Here is a 6,335-nt window from a genome sequence, read left to right as displayed (position 1 = left end):
CCTACTTCGTTACAGGTAGACCTAACTGGTCCTTTAATTAAAACACCATCACCATTGGCTAATTAAGAAACCACCCTTTGGTAAACAAATCTCCATAACACATTCCACATGTTCACAACATCAGGTGCAGCAAGTTAAGATAAGAATTATTTAGAATTCTTTCTCTCTGGCTCCCCTAAAGTTTCCCAGGCCGATTCTGGGAAAACTTATCTAGCTTGTCTCTCTCTGACCAGGGAGCTGCTTCTACAGCTCGTTTTTAAGAGAAAACCCGGGTGTTTCCCTTCCCTTCTTCAAATAAACTGTATAGCCACACTAAAACACTGAATCATTATCACCCCAGCATGTGTTACAGCATAAGAGGATCATTTTATACAGCAGGAAAGCTTTAACAGATCAAGCTTTAGCTACCTACAGAAACTAAAGCTATAGGAAGGGGGCTACATTCTTACCCTTAGGTGCTGGGCAATGGGGAATCAGCAAAGTCAGGGAAATTGCTAAAGAATAATTAATTCCCTTATGAAATGTTTCCAGGTTGTCTCAGTGTCTTCCCTCTGCTTGGGGAGCTGTCCTATGCAGAAGAATTAGTGTATGCATACTGGAGTTGTGAACTGCTGTGTTACAAATGCCATCCTCCTGTACAGCCAATATTAGAAATCCTTCTGCATGAAGTCCAATCCTTTTGCAGTCCATTTCGCTACCTCTCAAGGAGCAAATTCAGTCCTTCCTCCTCTTTTTGCTCTGATGCTCATGTTCCTTAGGGCCGCTGCTGCCTGATGGCTGTTTAGAACCACTGTGTTGCTTGGCTTCTTCCAGAAACTTGTCCAAACCAAATGGATCCTCCTCAAATTGAACTGGTCCATCTCTGCCCCTTCCTCCGGTGTTACGATCTGAGTTAGAAAACTCTTTGTCAGGAGCAAACCTGCTGATCGTTATTTGAGCCTCTAGATCATCACCATACAGGTCCTTATCCATATTTTTACTTGGCCTGTAGATGTTCTGGGCCATATCCTTGCCACTTCTCCATGGCTGGTCATAAACATTATAAATTTCATCGTCTCCACCAGCAAAGCCACTGTCCATACCCTTGCTCTGGTTGAACAGCCTCTGGTCATATTGGATTTCATTGGATGGCCTGTGGTTGGGTACCCCCAGGGCAATAACTTCACTGATATCTCTGTTCTCATTCCTTTGCAGCTTTGACCTTTTATCAGGAGCTGCCCGGGAAAGATTTCTGTCATGTTGTCTTTCTTTGCGCCGGTCACGTCTGATTTCATCCCTTTCTCTAGCTGCTCCATCCTCTTTTTCAACACGTATTTTGATCCCTGCTCTTCTCTCCCTGGCTTTCTGAGCCATTTCTCGGAGCTTTTCCTCGTGTTTCTCCTTTTCTTTCTGAGCCATTTTCCTCTCCAACTGGGCACGCATCTCTACTGCCTCACGAGCCTTTCTGTCAGCAATATAGAGCGCCTCAGCAAGTTTGGCAAAGTTTTCATTAATATGAACAGCCTGCAATCCTCTGCCATCTGCAGCCAGACGCTTCTCCAAGGGAACGGTGTAACCCTTTGCATTCTTCCAGTTTGAAATGCATGGAGGAATTTTCCACTCTTGCTGCTCTCTCACAGTCATCTTTCTACTCGGAGAGTGCATTACAGGTGCTGGAGGAGATGGTGGTCCTCGTGGAATCTTCTTGTTGATTTTGAATCTTGGAGGCTCCATAGGGTCCTTCTGCATTTCCACTACCCGAATAACTCTCTGCCTTGCTCCAGAGTTGAATGCAGCTCCTTGCTGAGATGGTGTGTACCGAATGTACTGCGCCAGAGCTGGCTCGTCAGCAGCTCGAACTGGCATGGCTGCTGCAACTTTTTGGGAGACTAATTTCTCCAAGGCTGCTCTTGTCTTCTTTGTTACCTCTCTAATTGCCTTGTCATCTGGTCTTTGCAGTTCAGGATCACCCACATTCATGACTTCTTTTGGCACAAGATCTGTGTACTTTGTGTAAATAACCTTGTCTTTTGACTGTCCTTGTCGAGCAATTGCATCATATTTTGGTTTTCCTTCTGCATCCACCTGAAGAGCCAAAGCATTGGAAATTTTCTTCTTTTGGCCCATATCCAATGGATATTGGGCCACGTGAATTTCTGGGAAGGCACCCCCATCTCCAAAATCCTCTAGCACCTGTGGTATCCATCCTTTCCGGTCACCATATGGGGGAGGTTCCCTTTGTGAGGAGGCCAGAGCACTCTGCCTGGATCTCTGAGCTCTTGCTCTTTCTTCTAGTTCCAGCTGATCTGGGGACAGCTGGGTTGGAGCTGGCAAAAAGCTGCTGAGGGCCATTCTGACTGTGTACGCCGTCCACTCGGCTCCTGCGCCCAGCCCGTGGCTCTCCTCTCAAGATTATTTGCAGCAATTATTTTTAAGTTCTTAACTAAGTTTTAGAACCTTGAATTTTATCTGCAGCAGTTCTTTAAAGTTTAGAAATAATTAGTTCAGTAGTAAAATTAATAAAAAATTAGTAAAAAAATTTACTGCTCAAACAGACAAAGTCCAAATACAACCTGACAGCCTGTGGGTCAGGGTGCTGGCACCAGGCCCATGAAATGGTGGCTCAGCCCTCCTGCAGTGACAGCTGTGGTTCTGTGTAAGCAGGGATCCTGCAGAAGGGTGGAGGGCTCCTTAGAAGGTCGAGTGGGGAAGGAGAAGGGTCTGGTCTTCCTCTGGGAATGCAGTGGAAAAGGCTGCCTGTAGTGTTCAAAGTCTCTGATTATATCCAGGTAGGAATGCTTGGCTCCACCCCCTGGGCAGAGCATCTCACAATGGGATGATGTAATCTTATCAGTCATGCAGTGACACTCAATGGCCCATTAACAGAAGATATCTCCCCAGAATGAGGATGGGTCATGGAAGAGATAAGGAACACTGCCCCGCCTGGTTTTAACAGATAGTGACAGAATACATGCTTTTGGTGACACCTTGCATTGCAGTCTAAAACAGTTAAATACTACTTTTCTATATTGTAAGTTTGAATGGTGTTTTGCTGATTCACAGCTTTGCAAAGTGCCTGGCAAAGTTTTTCTGGACAAATCACTTACCATGTACCAAGCCATAGATTGCTGAAGTTAAGTGGAAAAAACCCGCAATTCCTCTAAAACCTCTGAATAGCTGAACACCCTTAAAAGGTGCTACAGTGTTTACTGACGGCTCTGGGAAAATAGGAAAAGCCCTTGTGACATGGAAAGAGGAAGGCGAGTGGCAAATGTTGGAGGGTCATGAAAATGGATCACTGCAGTTAGAACGGCGTGCTGTAGCTATGGCTTTCCAAAGTTTTCCCCACATTCCTCTAAATGCCATGACTGACTCTGCCTATGGTGCTGATATCACACAGAGATTAGATCCAGCACTACTAGAGGAAATCGACAGTGCAAAACTATCTGACTCCCTAAAAACCCTGTGCCATACCATCCTGGCCAGAACTTGCCCTATTACATGCTACACATCAGAAGTCACAACAAATTTACCATCTTTCATCACAGAGCGCAGTGCTCGAGCAGACCGGCTAGCTGGCTCTGCTTGGACAGCACCACAGCCAGACATGCCAGCACAAGCAAAGGCATCACCTGATTTCTTCCACCAAGGTGTTCTGGCCTTACAAGGACAATCCCAGCTGTCAGACACAGAGGCTCATAACATTGTTAGCACCTGCACTGACTGCCAAGGCCACACTGCACCACTGCAGATGGGCATGAACCCTCGCGGACTACATGCTTTGCAAGTCTGGCAAAGTGATATCACACACATCCCTGAATTTGGATGTCTAAAAGATGTACATTTACCCATTAAGACTTTTTCATCAGCAATATGGGCTACAGCACACACAGGCGAAAGGGGTCAGGATGCCATCACACATTGGCGTTCAGCCTCTGCTGCTTTAGGTATCCCCTTCCCCTGTCCATCAAAACAGACAATGGTCCTGTTTGCACTTCACAGAAAACAAGACACTTCCTACAGCTCTGGAGTGTGTCACACCACACTGGTATTCCCAAACCAGCACAGGACAAGCCATAGTGAAAAGAGCACATGGCACTTGAGAATGGAAACTTGAAAAGCAAAAGGAAGGAATGTGTGGTGAATCCCCACAGGGCGGAGTAGCTAAAGCTATCTATACACTAAATCATTTGAGAGTATTAGAAAAGTCGCAGAACCCAGTCATTTTAAATCACTTTCTATCACTACAATCTGGCAATGATCAAACCCAAGGTAATGGTGCGAGACCTTCTCACCAATAGCGGGGAGGCACGTGGGAACTCATCACCTGTAAGGGCGGGGACATGCGTGTGTTTCAACAGACACAGGAACGCATTGGGTACCTGCCACATGTGTCCCTCTGGTGCTGTTGAGGCAGGGACAGGAATGAAGAGACTCCGTCTTCAGAAGGCAAAGAACGAACTTTATTAACAAGTAGCGTTCCTCTTTTATAACCAGGATTGCTAAGGTGAAATATCATTGGTCTCAAAGTGAAAACCTTTCACACAATTGGTACACTGGACTTAGATCAGTGTGGCACAACATATCAATAAACAATATGAACGGAAAGCAAGATAATAGTTTTTTTACATTCCTCCTGGAAAGTTTCCCAGGCTTAGCCTGGCAGAAATCTTTCTCTTTTTCTCTCTGAGTGAACTGAGAATATCCACATCTCTCCTGCCTGGGGCCACAAGCAGCTTTCTCCAATAGCTCCTCAAGAGACGTGGTGGAGCCATGTGCAGAACAGCGATGGAGACAACTTGTTCACCTCCCTCACGGACATCTGGGACGATTGAAGCTATGGCTCATTTCAGGACTCTATTTGTTTACAAAATGTTTTTCTGTTTACAAATTGGTTTTGTGTTTACAAATTGTTTTTCTAGAAGTTGGGTATTCTCTAATGGCCCTAAGGGTTAAGTGGTTTCATTTTTAAGTGATAAGTTGTAACTCTAAGTAGTTAACCTGTGGCCTGTTCGCCTGAAGGATTGTGATCTTGCCTTAGAGCTCCTGGAAGTGAGTGCTACAACTCCAGGGGTCCATGAGACACATCTCTGGCTGAGGGGTTCTACGCTTGTCAAATTAGGTAAAAGGCCTCCTTCAAATTAGAGCCCTGCTGCCTTCTGTCACCCTGGCTGCAAAGGGCCCTTGCAGGTAGGATAACAGAGAACACTTTGCAATTGTAATAAGAAGGAAAGGAGGAATTGTCACAGTACAGCTAGTCTGTAACTGGACAAGGTAACACAAATCCAATTCAGCTGGCCTGGTTTGTTCCAGAAACAGATAAACAGGTCCCTGGATAGGTTAGACTCCAACCTCTACAGGGGACCCTCAGCCAAGCCTGTTCAAGCCTGGGTGCAGATGCACCACTGGCCAGAGAGCAGGGTGGAGAGAGATCCCAACCACTCAGCTGTTTAAAGCCATGGGAGTCTCAAACCCCCTACTTAAAAATCTTGCATAATAAACCATCACTGTTGTCATATGGATCTCTGAGAGTTCATGTTGTCCCAGTCTCCAACCAAGAACCTCATGTAACACCTCTTCTCTTTGATTTGCTTCCCCATAAAGCCATGCTTTAGGTTCAGGAGTGATCAGCTACTCAACTGATCCCCCGGTGAGAGGGAGAGGTGGGATTTAAAGGTGACCTGCTGCCACAAACCCCACACTTCTCTGGTTTTACACACACAGCAGCACTCCAAAGCGATCTGGGATCTCATTGAGGTGTTTATAAAGTTTGTAGGGACATGATGCTGACCTGGAGAGGAAATCCTGCTGGTAGAGCTGAAGTAAAAGCCCTTGGCTTGCCTAAAAGAGACACCAGGCCTGGAGACGAAGTAAAAATTGTGGTTGGGAAGAGGCAAAAGAGAGCTCCTGGCACTGAGGCAGCATAGGGACTGCAGAGGCAGAGCCAAGGCAGCACAGAAATAAAGATCTGAAATAAAGGCTCTGGGGCACTCGGCAGGCACAGCAGGAGCTGCAGGCAGAGCTGTAGGGCTGGAGCTGAGATGGAGCCCTGTGGGGCAGGAGCAGGGCTGGAACAAACACTCCAGAGCAGGATCTGAAATAAAACCCAGGCTGCTGGAAGGAGAAGCACTGTGAAACTGAAAAGTGACTGTGGGGCTGGCCTGCACATTCTTGCTTTTTTAACTCCCTAGCACTAGGGCTGTTAGCCCAGAGCTGGAGAGGACCAAGCCCAGCTCACAGGCACCAGTTAGAGCAGCAGCACAGGGCTGTGGTTGTACTGGGAGCCCAGGAGGGAGGGAGGCTCAACACCACGCCCTCAGCAAACACACATCCTTCACAACTGGGATTCACGGTCT

At 46.6% G+C, this 6,335-nt stretch overlaps 1 pseudogene across 1 annotated transcript; it reads right to left on the bottom strand.

The window, feature by feature from the left end:
* Window positions 1-668: 668 nt before the first annotated feature.
* On the bottom strand, window positions 669-2,331 carry LOC100229766 (SNW domain-containing protein 1 pseudogene; annotated as a pseudogene). The gene has a single exon (XR_012057555.1). The product of XR_012057555.1 is annotated as an SNW domain-containing protein 1 pseudogene (transcript).
* Window positions 2,332-6,335: the final 4,004 nt, after the last annotated feature.

This window comes from Taeniopygia guttata, chromosome 10 (assembly GCF_048771995.1).
Source record: "Taeniopygia guttata chromosome 10, bTaeGut7.mat, whole genome shotgun sequence".
NCBI classification, from domain to species: domain Eukaryota; kingdom Metazoa; phylum Chordata; class Aves; order Passeriformes; family Estrildidae; genus Taeniopygia; species Taeniopygia guttata.
Note: the sequence above shows the minus strand (reverse complement) of the source record. Positions and strands in the feature narration are given on the sequence as shown.